Genomic DNA, 18544 nt, shown 5'->3' with positions numbered 1-18544 from the left:
GGTACTAATTACGCCAGGTACTGACAAGTAGTTGGCATATATAGAAAGATACCCTTGAAGAGTCGGTAATACTATGTGTAGCCAATATAACTCCATCACTTAACCGACTGAGCTATATTGGGTACACAGAGAAATCAGGTATATATACAGGGTGTTTCAAAAATGACCGGCATATTTGAAACGGCAATAAAAACTAAACGAGCAGCGATAGAAATACACCGTTTGTTGCAATATGCTTGGCACAACAGTACATTTTCAGGCGGACAAACTTTCGAAATTACAGTAGTTACAATTATCAACAACAGATGGCGCTGCATGTGATGTGAACGATATAGAAGACAACGCAGTCTGTGGGTGCGCCATTCTGTACGTCGTCTTTCTGCTGTAAGCGTGTGCTGTTCACAACGTGCAAGTGTGCTGTAGACAACATGGTTTATTCCTTAGAACAGAGGATTTTTCTGGTGTTGGAATTCCACCACCTAGAACACAGTGTTGTTGCAACAAGACGAAGTTTTCAACGGAGGTTTAATGTAACCAAAGGACCGAAAAGCGATACAATAAAGGATTGGTTTGAAAAATTTCAACGGAGTGGGAACGTGACGGATGAATGTGCTGGAAAGGTAGGGCGACCGCGTATGGCAATCACAGAGGGCAACGCGCAGCTAGTGCAGCAGGTGATCCGACAGCGGTCTCGGGTTTCCATTCGCCGTGTTCCAGCTGTGGTCCAAATGACGCCAACGTCCACGTATCGTCTCGTGTGCCAGAGTTTACACCTCTATCCGTACAAAATTCAAACGCGGCAACCCCTCAGCGCCGCTACCATTGCTGCACGAGAGACATTCGCTAACGATATAGCGCACAGGATTGATGACGGCGATATGCATGTGGGCAGCATTTGGTTTACTGACGAAGCTTATTTTTACCTGGACGGCTTCGTCAATAAACAGAACTGGCGCATATGGGGAACCGAAAAGCCCCATGTTGCAGTCCCATCGTCCCTGCATCCTCAAAAAGTACTGGTCTGGGCCGCCATTTCTTCCAAAGGAAACATTGGCCCATTTTTCAGATCCGAAACGATTACTGCATCACGCTATCAGGACATTCGTCGTGAATTTGTGGCGGTACAAACTGCCTTAGACGACACTGCAAGCACCTCGTGGTTTATGCAAGATGGTGCCCGGCCACATCGCACGGCCGACGTCTTTAATTTCCTGAATGAATATTTCGATGATCGTGTGATTGCTTTGGGCTATCCGAAACATACAGGAGGCGGCGTGGATTGGCCTCCCTATTCGCCAGACATGAACCCCTGTGACTTCTTTCTGTGGGGACACTTGAAAGACCAGGTGTACCGCCAGAATCCAGAAACAATTGAACAGCTGAAGCAGTACATCTCATCTGCATGTGAAGCCATTCCACCAGACACGTTGTCAAAGGTTTCGGGTAATTTCATTCAGAGACTACGCCATATTATTGCTACGCATGCTGGATATGTGGAAAATATCGTACTATAGAGTTTCCCAGACCGCAGCGCCATCTGTTGTTGAAAATTGTAACTACTGTAATTTCGAAAGTTTGTCCGCCTGAAAATGTACTGTTGTCCCAAGCATATTGCAACAAACGGTGTATTTCTATCGCTGCTCGTTTAGTTTTTATTGCCGTTTCAAATATACCGGTCATTTTTGAAACACCCTGTATATTGTCCATGAAGAGTAACTTGATCATTCATTTTGTCAATAAATTGTGAGGCGATGTTTAGGGTAATTATCTGCTGCTGCTGCTGCATCATTATAGGTGTGGCACTGAAAAATAATGATATTAATATTATGATATTAATATATAAAAATATGTAATGTATAAAAATAATGATGTTAACATTATTCTTGGGCTATAATGAGAGAGGTATGATATAAAACACTAACCCAGTTCGAGATTATATATACATACATTATTTATTTGAATATTATACATAGGATGCAGTATTTCAAGAAAATCATCAGATTCTTTCTTTATCTTCTTCTTCGCACCTGTACAGTATATCCCAAGCAAAGCTTTTTGACATGCAATAAATTCCGCGCGTATCTACCTCAAGCCACTGGATACCTCACAGTACTCGGGTTTTTCACGCATGCATTTAATCTGTTTCTCTTTGGGTTCAGCGTTCATGTGCAAACGAAGGTACTGCTCCAAATCATCAACATGTACACTACGCACACGTAGGAAGTTTACAACATCATTGTATGCAGAGTCTATGCTCGCCAACAAACTATTCAAACTCTCCAATGCAAGGTGTAGAGCAATATCCAGATCGTATAAGTTCATAACTGAGGCGTGCCATAGATAAACACACTTGTCACCCGATTTCACACATAGTGCACAGTCATCATACACTGTTGTAATAGATAGTGTCACACCAGAAAGGCAAATGTCTGGGGGAGTACGAGTTGCATAATACTCTGTAGTCATCTGTAGAATGATGTAGTGCTCTGCACGACATACACTCCTGGAAATTGAAATAAGAACACCGTGAATTCATTGTCCCAGGAAGGGGAAACTTTATTGACACATTCCTGGGGTCAGAAACATCACATGATCACACTGACAGAACCACAGGCACATAGACATAGGCAACAGAGCATGCACAATGTCGGCACTATTACAGTGTATATCCACCTTTCGCAGCAATGCAGGCTGCTATTCTCCCATGGAGACGATCGTAGAGATGCTGGATGTAGTCCTGTGGAACGGCTTGCCATGCCATTTCCACCTGGCGCCTCAGTTGGACCAGCGTTCGTGCTGGATGTGCAGACCGCGTGAGACGACGCTTCATCCAGTCCCAAACATGCTCAATGGGGGACAGATCCGGAGATCTTGCTGGCCAGGGTAGTTGACGTACACCTTCTAGAGCACGTTGGGTGGCACGGGATACATGCGGACGTGCATTGTCCTGTTGGAACAGCAAGTTCCCTTGCCGGTCTAGGAATGGTAGAACGATGGGTTCGATGACGGTTTGGATGTACCGTGCACTATTCAGTGTCCCCTCGACGATCACCAGTGGTGTACGGCCAGTGTAGGAGATCGCTCCCCACACCATGATGGAGGGTGTTGGCCCTGTGTGCCTCGGTCGTATGCAGTCCTGATCGTGGCGCTCACCTGCACGTCGCCAAACACGCATACGACCATCATTGGCACCAAGGCAGAAGCGACTCTCATCGCTGAAGACGACACGTCTCCATTCGTCCCTCCATTCACGCCTGTCGCGACACCACTGGAGGCGGGCTGCACGATGTTGGGGCGTGAGCGGAAGACGGCATAACGGTGTGCGGGACCGTAGCCCAGCTTCATGGAGACGGTTGCGAATGGTCCTCGCCGATACCCGAGGAGCAACAGTGTCCCTAATTTGCTGGGAAGTGGCGGTGCGGTCCCCTACGGCACTGCGTAGGATCCTACGGCCTTGGCGTGTATCCGTGCGTCGCTGCGGTCCGGTCCCAGGTCGACGGGTACGTGCACGTTCCGCCGACCACTGGCGACAACATCGATGTACTGTGGAGACCTCACGCCCCACGTGTTGAGCAATTCGGCGGTACGTCCACCCGGCCTCCCGCATGCCCACTATACGCCCTCGCTCAAAGTCCGTCAGCTGCACATACGGTTCACGTCCACGCTGTCGCGGCATGCTACCAGTGTTAAAGACTGCGATGGAGCTCCGTATGCCACGGCAAACTGGCTGACACTGACGGCGGCGGTGCACAAATGCTGCGCAGCTAGCGCCATTCGACGGCCAACACCGCGGTTCCTGGTGTGTCCGCTGTGCCGTGCGTGTGATCATTGCTTGTACAGCCCTCTCGCAGTGTCCGGAGCAAGTATGGTGGGTCTGACACACCAGTGTCAATGTGTTCTTTTTTCCATTTCCAGGAGTGTATTTCGTTCCAGTCGAACTCGGGAATTGGCACTTTAACACACTTCGATAGATTTTCAATTTCCATTCTCGCATGCAAGCCCCAGACATGATGAGCATCAATTCCAATGTTTAGACATTTTGTTCCACTGGGAGTTAAACTGTATGTAGAACTGAAAAGCATGGGTACGCTTGATGCTTTCTTATCCACTGCATCTACACTCTGTGCCTGCACTGGCACAGGGATGTTCTGCTGGGATGGGTCGTATGTTGGTGATCAATAATGTCCTCCATATTATTGTTGTTTAGGATCACCAACATCGTTCGGTGTGTTGGGAGCAGACTGTGTGACCTCATCACACAAATCGATGAGTGGGATGGACAATAACAGCTCCTTGTCCTGCGCCAGCAAGTGGGCTACGTGCGCTATGGGATCCCATGTGGTCACTACAGAGTCAGATATGCTGGAGGTTGCTGCTGCTGCAGGTCCAGAGGTCAGCGGAGGTCTCGAAAAGATGGCACCTGAGGTTGCTGCAGGTCTGGGGGCTCGACCCTGCAGGCTTGGACGTGTGGAGGGCTACTGCTGAAGAAAGAGGAGGAAGAATTAGATACTCTCCAAGATGCAAAAAAAAAAAAAAAACTAATAACGATGATAATGCTAACTACAGACTAAGATGTGATATGGTATACTTACTTTACCGCTTGTTCCTATTCTGCAGGGCTGTGCCAGATGGTAACAGCTGTTGATCTTCCATGGTTCCTCTTCTTCTGCTGCTGCTGTTGCTGCTGGCTGAGGGAGACTGAGGTCCCAAAGCTGATGAGCCTGCTCCATACCTCCTCCAATGATGTTACCAGATTCTGCCGTCCTACTGGCTGAAGTCTAACACATGACTGGATTAAGGGTTCCTATTGGTTCCCGCCAGTTTTCACAAAGCGTGCCATCTTGGATTACGTCACGGAAGGGACAACAGCGCCCTCTGGTGGCGGTACTGTGTAGTAGGTCACTTGGGCTCTGGACCTCATGGTGAACACACTGGACGGAGCTACTGCTTCAAATTGTTTAAATAAAGACTGCCCGCAAAATGAAGACTTACGCCCATCCTATCCAGCAGTCCAGCACAGGCTGAGTCCTTTTCCCGTCAATTCCAAGGAAGAGGTGGCGGCCAGAAGATTATGGTTAGTGGAGGTAGCCCAAGTGACCGTTTTTCCTCCAAAATTTCAACTTCGCACCATGACTTCAATGCTACATTGCCATATCTATCGCAGCCATCTTGGATACGCCATATTGAATCAATTTGGCAAAAATGCAAAAAAAAAAAAAATGGCTCTGAACACTATGGGACTTAACATCTGAGGTAATCAGTCCCCTAGAACTTAGAACTACTTAAACCTAACTAACCTAAGGACATCACACACATCCATGCCCGAGGCAGGATTGGAACCTGCAACCGTAGCGGTCGCGCGGTTCCAGACTGAAGCGCCTAGACCGCTCGGCCACACCGGCTGGCGCAACAATGCAGATTGGAGCTGTACCAAGGTTGTACTACTACTAATGGTAGCTAGTGTGAGATCCAATAATGAAGATAATACAGTTTGCAATAGTGACAGTTGGTCGCTGTCCTTGGGGTGTTAACTTTAAATATGAAATGACATTTCAGAAATCATCAATAAATACTAAACCAATAGAATGAAGATAATAAACAAGAATTTCATAAATAAAATGTTAGTCAAAAGAAAAATGTGAAAATAAATACAGTAATGACTTTATCACGTTAATGTTGTGATCTGAAGTAGGCATTTACTTGAATGTACGAGTGTTTATATATTATAGTATAATATTTAATATTATAAGAAAGGTACTTGTAAATAGACTTCGTGTAAAGTAAAATCAGTATTTAGATACTAATAATTACGAATCAGACATTGAAATTGTCGATCGGTGTGGCTGAGCGGTTCTAGGCGCTACAGTCTGGAACCGCGCGACCGCTACGTCGAAGGTTCGAATCCTGCCTCGGGCATGGACGTGTGTGATGACCTTAGGTTAAATAGGTTTAAGTAGTTCTAAGCACTAGCGGACTGATGACCTCAGATGTTAAGTCCCGTAGTGCTCAGAACCATTTGAACCATTTGAACGAGACATTGAAATTAGCTGAAACACAGGAAGATGACATGTCAGAACAGAAATTACATGCGGCTAATGATACTTTGGGCACAAATGTAACAGAGGAAATTAGTAGAAAATGTAAATGAGGTACACGGAATCGTTTCTGAGCGTTCAGCAGCACGTTGAACTCGACACGCTCAACATGCTGTCAGCTGTAAGGTCGGGACACGCATGCCCGGACCGTGGCCGTGCCGAGACACGTCCGAGTATCGGCCGTCACCCGGACAACGAAATACATCATTAGAACAAATGTAGCGCAGCGGGCCCCACGTGACCGGGCCGTGCACGGGCAACGTCAACGGGCCGGGGCCGGGCCGGGCGGGATTCGCCGAGTTTAAATTTTCACGTGACTGACACTGCCTGACGGTAGAACTGCGCAAAACTGTTCTGTGTACAAAACATGGATGTGGAACGACTAATAGAAGAAGTTCATACGTTTCCTGTTCTTTACGATCAGGGAAGTGAAAAGTACAGGAATATGGAGTACAAAGACAGAGTTTGTCATCAAGCTAAAAGAGGATTTTTTCAATTGTACAAGACTTTGAGGTGAAGCAACTCATGAATGACGTATCAGTCCATCAATTCACTCCATCATCCTCCAATTCCTCAGCAAAATCTGTTTCAACACCATATCCTTCACCTGTGGAAAACGAGTCAACAGAACCTACACAGCGGCTTTTGGATCTGCAAAGGGATTCCCACGATTCGTATATAAATAACCAAAGCGATCATCCTCCAAGTTCTCCCGCATCCTCATCAGCTTCAGAAACTAATTCACTGAATAGTCCTCATTTATTTTTCTTAGGGTAGTAGAAATTTAACTGTATCATTTACTAACTTACGTATTTATCTTTCAATTACTAAAGTAATAAAATAAAAATGCTGTCCTTAAAACTTCATATTTATTTGTGTTCTGTGTACGTTTCTTTAACCTACCTTAAAAAAACAGCCAGTCGTTCTTTGGGTGAAACTGATACTCTCCAGAAATTGTCCTATTTTCTCAGACTTGGTTCTAATTTCTTTAAAAGTTCACAGACGCTGTACTGCGTCATCCTATAATATTCATAAAACTCAGTCTCATCATCTATGAGATGAGAAAATATGTTCGAAACTCTCTCTGTACTGGTCTTGTTTTCCAGGCACTGTGGACCCATAATTTTCTTCTTCTTTTTTGCCTCGGTTCTTTTTCCTCTTCGTCTAAATCAAGTGCTATAAGTCCTAATTCACTATTACGAAAATTAGTGAACATGTTTTACAGCTTTCACAAACAGAAACACAGATCACCGCGTCCGAGTCGCTACAAGGAACAACAGAGACACGGACGTGCCCCGGCCATGTGTGGCCCCTGCAGGAACGGACCGCAGCTCGGCCCTGACACGGCCCGGACGTTTGTGTCCCGACCTTTAGGCTAGCGTGCCTGCAGCCAGCCCTGCAGTCTCAGCACGTGGCAGGTGCCCCAGACCACGGTGTGGCTCGACGGCTGGTCTCTGTGTGTCTTCCCGGCAGAAGGCGCGTCGCCCAGTGTGTGGGTGCGGCCCCTCTGGCACGGGGTGGGACGGCGCCACGCTTCCTAGTGGGAGTCGTGGCAGGCAGCAGGCTGCTCACACCCTCTCAACGACACCGGGAGGGGCCTGGCCCGGCAGCAGCTGCATCGGCCACCTGGGAATCCACCCACCCTCCACCCTCTCGCCAGTAGCCAACGCCACTTTAAGGGGCTCCGGAACGCCCTATACTTGCAATGTTAAAATAACGCTTATAAATTACATCTTTCCTCACAAAGTATTTGAGGTAGGAAGTTGAACTTTTACTGATTATTTATTGGAATATGGGCTACAACTTAACACAGGGATTTTACAAAATTTTAGTTCTGTTATTAAAGACGATTTTTTTTCAATTGTAATGAAAATTCACAACATTTTTTTGCAACTTTTTATTTATGTATTCAAAAATATACAGTTTTTTTGGAAAAAGGCTGTGTTAAATTATGCAGAAGGTACTGTGTAACATTTACTGAAAGTTTGAAACAAATATGTTTGGAAGATCCTTAGAAAACATGTAATTAGTATGAGAAAATAAAAGTTTTGGGAATCGAGCGACAAAGATTGGATTAACATTTTAGTGCATTCCAGGTCCATAGGATGGATTATCTTCGTCCTCTGCAAACTCCTCCTGCAGCTTCCTCTTGTTCCTCCTCCTGTTTACTCTTGCTTGTATATCTAGACTCTTTACAGCCCTGTCTGCAGCCCGAAGGCGTTCCTTGTCTAAAGCAAGCATCGCTCGTACCATGTTAGAACCTATCTTCATTCCCATATTTCTAAATACCTTGCACCTTACAATGTTGCCATCATTGAAAGTCGCAACAGCAACTTTACTTTTACTCATTATTATACTTCAACAAAACAGACACTCAAGAAACAGAATTAATTACGAATATTTTCGAGATAACGACAGATTAAATAAACATGAAACAATCGACAGTCACACCAGCGATATATATTGAACCATCACAGGTTAGCCACAACACATACTTTATCTCACATCACTAAAATGTACCTGATGAACACGGACGTTAATAATAACACCATTTGACAGCAGTTTAACAGCGCCACAGTGGGTCATGCCCATGTAGAACACATTTCAAAAAAAATTCAAAAATAGTTGTAGTCTTCGGAATTGAATAAATTATATATCTATTAAAAGGTAATAGTCTGCAGATTCAGAAAACGCAAAAAAGTAAAAATTGAACTTTTCGTGATTTTGAGCCCTTCCGGAGCCTCTAATGGAGAATCACTGCATGCTGCCCGCGAACAGATTGGTGGGTATAGCAAGTCATAACAGAAGAAAGCGGCTCGTGCTGTGCTGAGCGTGGGAGTGTGTGAATGCTGCACTGTGCAACTGTTTTATAATGTTTCTAATTCATTTATGTGATACACTGTGCTAATTTGTGTTAGTGAGAGACAGCGAAGCAACTAAGGTAACTCATTAATGTTCCTTTATTATTGTACTGTAGCATGAAGTTAATAACGTAAAGGTCAACCTCAAATTCGTGCACCACATAGCCGTTACTGTGTTAATGTTTTAGCGGTATGCTACTCATTTAGAACGTTGCATATGTGAAGTTTATTACTACGTAAACCGAGCTGCTCTTAGAAATCCAACAAGACGTTCTGTTTCATGCTTTTCAGCATGTTTATCGTACAGTTCGGATCGTCAGTTAAAAGTTATACATGGATGCAGCTCTCTGTCATTTTAGATATTCTAGGGACAACTGATATTAGTATATAGTTATCTTCCATATCTCTGTCACCGTTTTATATACTGGAAGTGTAACTGTAATTTTAAGGGGTGTAGGACGTCAAACAGGCCGTCTTGCTGCAGGAGAGACACCACAGGCCATTTAATTTCCACTGTCTGTACTTTAATAAATAAATTCATAAAACTTTGGCAGCGTGACTAGGAAGGACTCAGGATTCACACTCATAGCACTGTAACTTCGAAAACATAACAAAATAATTTTTTAATGTGAAATTTGATCATTATTTCACTGCAAATTGTTGCTATAGATACACTTTTCTTCTTCGATGAATTTTGCACAGCATAAAAGGCATACCTACAGGTTTATGAAACCCTACAATTTTCCAAATCTATTAAAAACTGTGGTAAAAATTGAGATAATTAAATATAAGATATGAGTTTTTTCTAAACATGAAGTTTGAAATGTAACAGCTCATTCATTTCTTCATAAATTAAATAAATGTATGCTCCCATTCCAATACTACCATGAGCTTAGCGCACTCATTATAGGTAGTGTGCGAGTAACATTTTTTCACAACAAAAAATTCTAATTTTGTAATTTTAAGAATTAAAAAGAATTTGGTTTGGAAAATTCAACATTTTTCTGGATCTAGTAAATTAGCACACATTTTTAAACATTATAAGAAGCTGAATGTGGTAGTATAAATTTCAGGTCTGTAACTCAAATATTTTTGGGGATGTAGCCTTTTTAAGATTTCAAAGCATGACAAAAATGCTAGTATTTTTGATGTTTTTAAAAATTAAGAACTGTAAAATGCAAAGACCAAAAATATTTAATTTTGGATTTTTCGTTATTCTCATAGGCACCATAAAAGACAAATAATTTCAAAATTCTAAATCTTCAATGTTCAAACTTAAGTTTTTATTGCTCGATTTCACATAGAATGGCCCTGATGTTTTCGTTATTAAACGTGCTATTTTATGTGTAGTTAAAAGCATGTGAATAGGCCTAATGAAGCCATCACAGTGTTCAGTCAGAAAAAAGCGTTTCTAGGAGTGACTGACTGCCAGTAGAAACTGCTCTTGGGTAGAGATGGGGGATGCGCTCTTGAACTAATTCATAGAGTTGAATCTTTCAAAGGAGTGAACAATCAGTGATTCAGAAAAAAAGAACGGTAGCTCCAAACGTTTCCCACAGCAGAGAGAGAGAGAGAGAGAGACAGACAGACGGAGCATATCAGCAGCGCCTCTGCTGGTCACAGCACAGTGCACGCCACACAACACAGCCAGCGCCGGCCTCTGCCCTGCTTCTACCTTGGCTGCCTGCATTGTGCAGTGCCCCATTGGATTTTGTGTTTCACATATGCCGTGCCGTCTCTGTGCGTCGTGTGCCACGTGCAGTGTCTGGCGCAGCTTAACTTCGCATCGCACTCTGTCGGCGATAGTTTCAGTCGCACGTCCTGCCCTCTGGGCAGTTTATGCGAGCAACAGGACAGAGAGCCTCCTAGCGGAGAACATAGGAACTACTTGCAACAACCTGCTCGCAAGAGAACGGACGATTTGTCTCGGAGCGGGTGACTGGTGGCCGTTCACCGCTCCCACCACCCTCGGAACTCGCCCGCTCAACGCTCACCCCACCGTTCTCGACTCTAGCTAGCCACAGTGTTGAGCAAAGCAACTCAGGTGTCATTCTGGTCTCTGCGGTCTCAGCTCACGCAGTAATACAGCTCGCGGCTCGGCCTGCTCGACTCAGTGCTTCTGCATCGGAGTTCGTCTCTACTGGATATTGTTCTTCGTAGTAATACCGCTATGTATATTACATTATTATGTTATGTATACATCATTTATTTTTATTTGTTTAAACTGATCAGATTAGGTTCCTGACGACTCCTCTTACTATAGAATTTTTATTATGGACACTCGAATTTACGCTTTAATTACGAGCGAACCGATAAACGTATCACAAAATGTGATACACCAATATTTTCCTTGTTTTATTCTGCGTAAGGCTATATGCAGCACTTTCGTTTTACAGTCAAATTTATATATTTTTTTCTTATTCTGGTACGGATTTTGCGATTTTAGGCGTCTTCGGAAGGAAACGTTCACTTCAAAAATATATGGCTTGCGATGTATTTGTATGAGGTTAATGAAATTTTAATACATTATAGCCAAATATATTGTTAATGTAAATCTCAAGTTACAACATTTTCTGATCACCCAAAAAACCACGATAGTGCAAAATAAATCAATAATCAAAAACTTTGTCATATCATGGAAATTTCAATAAACAATACAAAATTCTTACTCATTATCTGTGTTACTTCAAAATAGGATCAAATAAGATCAAAATACAGGTATAGTACTGGAATAAACCAAGTTTAAAGGGCAATGTGCCTTCCATTTATTTTCTATTGTAAATGAGTGGTGTGTCATGAAAAAGAGCTAATTCATTTCAGGGAGTGAACAGTTCTGATCCGATCTCTGAAAAGAACAGTTTTGCCCATCTCTACTCTTGGGTCGAGAGGACTTGTACGACTACTCTTGGTAGGTGGGTTGCAGGCCTCCTCTCCATGTGACGTTGCCGTAGGCTGCCCAGGAATGCGCCCACTCGCACTTTAGCTCGCCACCCGCTGCTGCCAGGGGCGGTCCAACGCCCCACATCCACCGCTGCACACCTTGAGGGACGCTCAATATAACTAGCCAGCAACATGACTGAAATAGAAAGGAAATTACGGTGTTTACAACAATGGTATCTGAGGCCTGAAAATTGTTACCTAGTCTGACCCATTTTCTTGTGTTAGCACCCTGTCCAAGCACATCCAGGACCTTTCCAAAGTATTTTGTGAGTACAGCTCCTGTGAACATACCTCCACCCAAGAAAACAAATTTAAACAAATTTTCAGATAATTTCTCAGTAGTTGCATCGGGCAAAAGATATGGTATGACTTGTATGGGATTATGAACAAATATACCATAACAAATGTTGAGAGATAAAGGTATGGGATGGTAGGATACATTACATCCCTGTAGCGTCTTCATTATGTCGACTGGTGAGGCCAAAGTGCTAGTGCCACAGTGAGGAATTGTGTCTTGTGATGACGAACTACCGACAGCGTCTGCTGGGTTGTGTGGCAGTATTTTTCCTCATTCTTATTACTCAGTACGCTCTCTCCTCAAACTTGTCAGTGCTTATATGTACTTCCTCCTGAATGACTGTGCTGCCGCACAAGAGTTAAGGGGCTCCGGAACGCCCTATACTTGCAATGTTAAAATAACGCTTATAAATTACATCTTTCCTCACAAAGTATTTGAGATAGGAAGTTGAACTTTTACTGATTATTTATTGGAATATGGGCTACAACTTAACACAGGGATTTTACAAAATTTTAGTTCAGTTATTAAAGATGATTTTTTTTTCAATTGTGATGAAAATTCACAACATTTTTTTGCAATTTTTTATTTATATATTCAAAAATATACAGTTTTTTGGAAAAAGGCTGTGTTACATTATGCAGAAGGTACTGTGTAACATTTACTGAAAGTTTGAAACAAATATGTTTGGAAGATCCTTAGAAAACATGTAATTAGTATGAGAAAATAAGAGTTTTGTGAATCGAGCGACAAAGATTGGATTAACTTTTTAGTGCATTCCAGGTCCATAGGATGGATTATCTTCATCCTCTGCAAACTCCTCCTCCAGCTTTCTCTTGTTCCTCCTCCTGTTTACTCTTGCTTGTATTTCTAGACTCTTTACAGCCCTGTCTGCAGCCCGAAGGCGTTCCTTGTCTAAAGCAAGCATCGCTCGTACCATGTTAGAATGTTATTATTTACAGTAATAACACATACCTTTGGCTTTCCAACATTTCTCCTTTTCTTAAAAGCCTTCAGAGGATTTCTAATAACTTTACTTTTACTCATTATTATACTTCAACAAAACAGAGACTCAACAAACAGAATTAATTACGAATAGCATCGCTCGTACCATGTTAGAATGTTATTATTTACAGTAATAACACATACCTTTGGCTTTCCAACATTCCTCCTTTTCTTAAAAGCCTTCAGAGGATTTCTAATAACTTTACTTTTACTCATTATTATACTTCAACAAAACAGACACTCAAGAAACAGAATTAATTACGAATATTTTCGAGATAACGACAGAGTAAATAAACATGAAACAATCGACAATCACACCAGCGATATATATTGAACCATCACAGGTTAGCCACAACACATACTTTATCTCACATCACTAAAATGTACCTGATGAACACGGACGTTAATAATAACACCATTTGACAGCAGTTTAACAGCGCCACAGTGGGTCACACCCATGTAGAACACATTTCAAAAAAAATTTAAAAATAGTTGTAGTCTTCGGAATTGAATAAATTATATATCTATTAAAAGGTAATAGTCTGCAGATTCAGAAAACGCAAAAAAGTAAAAATTGAACTTTTCATGATTTTGAGCCTTTTCGGAGCCCCTTAAGAGTGAAATTCCACTTGTAAATATCTACAAAGAAAGCCGTCCGGAATTATCAGAAAGCCGACGCAACATCCACTATGCTCAGTCCGTAGTTTAGGGGTTGTTATGCGGTTTCTCCACTAATTTACCTCCCCATGTCTCGGTAGTCTGCTCACACGCACAAAGGTATGTATGATGGCACCACGACATATTCAAATATGTGCTGATCACCCTATGCCGGAGAGGCGAGAGCAGGCTTGATGGCCTCTTTAACGCGTCATGCACTTAATAATGCAACTCGGCGCGTCCAATGTTGGAGTGGACTGTCGCTTACAAAAGGAAACCCAAGTGGATAACACTGCACAACGACGTCGAGAGCGGGTGTGGCGGCCACCTTAGCACCACATGCAAACAACGATTACCACAGAAGTAACCCCACCCACAATGCATGTCCATGTTTAATCAAGGAACGAACCGAGGTGGGTACAGCATTATCAATGTGCATTCCAGGCTCGATGAGGTACTCTCTGATTGTTAAAGACGATTACCCATAGGAACCTCATATGCGACTGACCATGCACACGTGGCAGTCAGTTGAGAAAAGTTGCAGAAATACTAGGGCATATCTGTTGTATAGGACACCATGACCCTACATCTACATCTACATCTACATCCATACTCCTCAAGGCACCTGACGGTGTGTGCCAGAGGGTACCTTGAGTACCTCTATCGGTTCTCCCTTCTATTCCAGTCTCTTATTGTTCGTCGAAAGAAGGATTGTCGGTATGCCTCTGTGTGGGCTCTAATCTCTCTGATTTTATCCTCATGGTCTTTTCGCGAGATATACGTAGGAGGGAGCAATATACTGCTTGGCTCCTCGGTGAAGGTATGTTCTCGAAACTTCAACAAAAGCCCGTACCGAGCTACTGAGCGTCTCTCCTGCAGAGTCTTCCACTGGAGTATCTATCATCTCCGTAACGCTTTCGCGATTACTAAATGATCCTGTAACGAAGCGCGCTGCTCTCCGTTGGATCTTCTCTATCTCTTCTATCAACCCTATCTGGTACGGATCCCACACTGCTGAGCAGTATTCAAGCAGTGGGCGAACAAGCGTAATGTAACCTACTTCCTTTGTTTTCGGATTGCATTTCCTTAGGATTCTTCTAATGAATCTCAGTCTGGCAACGCCTTTACCGACGATCAAATTTATATGATCATTCCATTTTAGATCACTCCTAATACGTACTTCCAGATAATTTATGGAAGTAACTCCTACCAGTTGCTGACCTGCTATATTGTAGCTACATGATAAGGAATCTTTCTTTCTATGTGTTCGCAGCACATTACACTTGTCTACATTGAGATTCAATTGCCATTCCCTGCACCATGCGTCAATTCGCTGCAGATCCTCCTGCATTTCAATACAATTTTCCATTGTTACAACCTCTCGATATACCACAGCATCATCCGCAAAAAGCCTCAGTGAACTTCCGATGTCATCCACAAGGTCATTTATGTATATTGTGAATAGCAACGGTGCTACTACACTCCCCTGCGGCACACCTGAAATCACTCTTACTTCGGAAGACTTCTCTCCATTGAGAATGACATGCTGCGTTCTGTTATCTAGGGACTCTTCAATCCAATCACACAATTGGTCTGATAGTCCATATGCTCTTACTTTGTTCATTAAACGACTGTGGGGAACTGTATCGAACGCCTTGCGGAAGTCAAGAAACATGGTATCTACAAATGCCAGTATTTGTGTTGTTATGAGTGGGTACTTGACACTCAACCAACATCACATACGAAAAAGAAAATGACAGCAATGAAACATACTATACAATAACACACACACCTATCCCTTTATACAACTATACACACAAGAGAAAAGAAGACAATATAAAGGAAACCATATCCCTAAAAGAAAACAAAACAACCATTGTGGACATCTATTCCAGTATGTTTTATATAGCAGATGTGGGGGTGCCCAATTAATTTTATTGTCCTTAATGAATCCAGCTGCACCGCGTTTGCATGAGCTATACTCCGCAAACGAAACGGCCCGTTGTATACGGTAAAAAAATATGTGACACTTCTGCTTCGCCTTGTTGGAAAGTCAGAGAGATTTTGTGAGTACCTTCTCGCAAATGTGCAACTCGCGTGTCCGCGCTTTTCCGTCAGCTCTCGTCTTTCTACTCCGGGCTGCCAACTGAATCCAATTGATTACACACTCAACCACTTTCTTGTGCACCTCACACGGGAACTCTGTGACTTTCCTAAACAGGTGTCATGGTTGCTAATTTCAGACCGCAGTCACTGGAACCAGGTGCGTAACCCAGTGGGGTACCTCATTTAATATGTCTTGGAGCCGGCCGAAGTGGCCGTGCGGTTAAAGGCGCTGCAGTCTGGAACCGCAACACCGCTACGGTCGCAGGTTCGAATCCTGCCTCGGGCATGGATGTTTGTGATGTCCTTAGGTTAGTTAGGTTTAACTAGTTCTAAGTTCTAGGGAACTAATGACCTCAGCAGTTGAGTCCCATAGTGCTCAGAGCCATATGTCTTGGAAATCCTTCAAAAAGGTGCCCCACATTGTGTGCTGTTCGCTGCAGTCAATTCTACAGTAAATTCCTTCCTGAAGCGTTCAGCGGGAGTGGAACTCAGGCGATGAGACGAGAATTGCAATCAGGTGATCCATGTGACTTGGGTTGGGTTGATTTGGGAGAAGAGACCAAACAGCGAGGTCATCGGTCCCATCGGATTAGGGAAAGATGGGGGAAGGAAGTCGGCCGTGCCCTGTCAAAGGAACCATCCCGGCATTTGCCTGAAGCGATTTAGGAAAATCGCGGAAAGCCTGAATCAGAATGGCCGGCCGCGGGCGACGAGATAAACACGGGTGATAAATAACGCTTTTTTATTGTTTCTTTCCACAGCGTAGCGCGGAATTGGAGTTTGTTGTTTGGAAATAATTTTCTCCTCTTGACCCACTTGTGGGATGAAATCGTTGCAAACGCACGAGGCGTGGTCAGCGCTGTGGCTCTCTTCAGAGGCATTAATGTCACAGACTTTGAGGTGAGTTTTATGAACACCAGAATAAAACAGTATCCTCTTTTTGTGTGAAGTAACGGCCCCATGAAGGTCTGTTGGTGGGAGTTGCATCAGTTTCCGGTACACAATGGGGTAAAGAGGCGCCAGCATGTTGGTAGTAATGCGTTTTGCCTTCTGGCAGGCGTTACGCACTGACAGAACGCGTCGGATGCATCGCTCCACGCCATTAAAGTGTCCAACAGTCCGCAGTTTGAGGAAACGCTTCCTTGTCCCGGTGTGCCCTTAACTGTAATGGGTGTGCCCTACCGATTAGTCCGTGAGCTGCTCTGGTACGCACACACGCCGCAGTGAATTTTCTGCGCTCCATCTGTACAACAAAACGCCCTTTCTAAGAAGGTAAAACTGTCTCACTGCGGCTTCCCGAAGGTCATTCAAAAGTCTTATCTTTGTCTTGCTCGTTTTTTATGTCACCTTCTACTAAAGCGGGACTTTCCGTGTACAGGGTGTTACAAAAAGGTACGGCCAAACTTTCAGGAAACATTCCTCACACACAAACAAAGAAAAGATGTTATGTGGACATGTGTCCGGAAATGCTTAATTTCCATGTTAGAGCTCATTTTAGTTTCGTCAGTATGTACTGTACTTTCTCGATTCACCTTCATGATTTCATACGGGATACTCTACCTGTGCTGCTAGAACATGTGCCTTTACAAGTACGACACAACATGTGGTTCATGCACGACGGAGCTGCTGCACATTTCAGCCGAAGTGTTCGTACGCTTCTCAACAACAGAGTCTCTGACTGATGGATTGGTAGAGGCGGACCAATTCCATGGCCTCCACGCTCTCCTGACCTCAACCCTCTTGACTTTCATTTATTGGGGCACTTGAAAGCTCTTGACTACGCAACCCCCGTACCAAATGTAGAGACTCTGCGTGCTCGTATTGTGGACGGCTGTGATACAATACGCCATTCTCCAGGGCTGCATCAGCGCATCAGGGATTCCGTGCGACGGAGGGTGGATGCATGTAACATCGCTAACGGAGGACATTTTGAACATTTCCTGTAACAAAGTGTTTGAAGTCACGCTGGTACGTTATGTTGCTGTGTGTTTCCATTCCATGATTAATGTGATTTGAAGAGAAGTAATAAAATGAGCTCTAACATGGAAAGTAAGCGTTTCCGGACACATGTCCACATGACATATTTTCTTTCTTTGTGTGTGAGGTATGTTTCCTGAAAGTTTGGCCCTACCTTTTTGTAACACGCTGTATAATAGAGACTGAAATGCTCACCCTCCAGATCCCCCCCAGTGCTCCCTACGAAACGCACTGGCGAGCGTGACAAGGAGTCTGCGATCATACTGTTATGTGAAGTATTTAGATAGAGATCATGTCCTTGGAGCAAGAGTACCCATCTGGTGAGCCGCTTGTGTGTCAGCTTCGCCGTGAGCACAAACTCCAGCAGTTTGTGGTCGGTATTCACTCGTGTTCTCCGTCCTTACACTAGGTACCTAAACTTCTGGAAGGCCCATATCACGGCTAGTGCCTCTAGTTCGGTTACTGAACAGTTCTTCTCACTGTTCGTGAGAACTCGACGGCCGAACGCAAAGGTCTTCCATGCAATGTTTCCCGCCTCCATGTATTTTTGAAAAACCATTACGCCCAATTCAAAAATGCACTGTCCGCCACCTCGCAGAAATCCTCTG

Source organism: Schistocerca cancellata, chromosome 7 (genome assembly GCF_023864275.1).
Source record: "Schistocerca cancellata isolate TAMUIC-IGC-003103 chromosome 7, iqSchCanc2.1, whole genome shotgun sequence".
NCBI lineage: Eukaryota > Metazoa > Arthropoda > Insecta > Orthoptera > Acrididae > Schistocerca > Schistocerca cancellata.
This window is presented reverse-complemented; position numbering follows the sequence as displayed.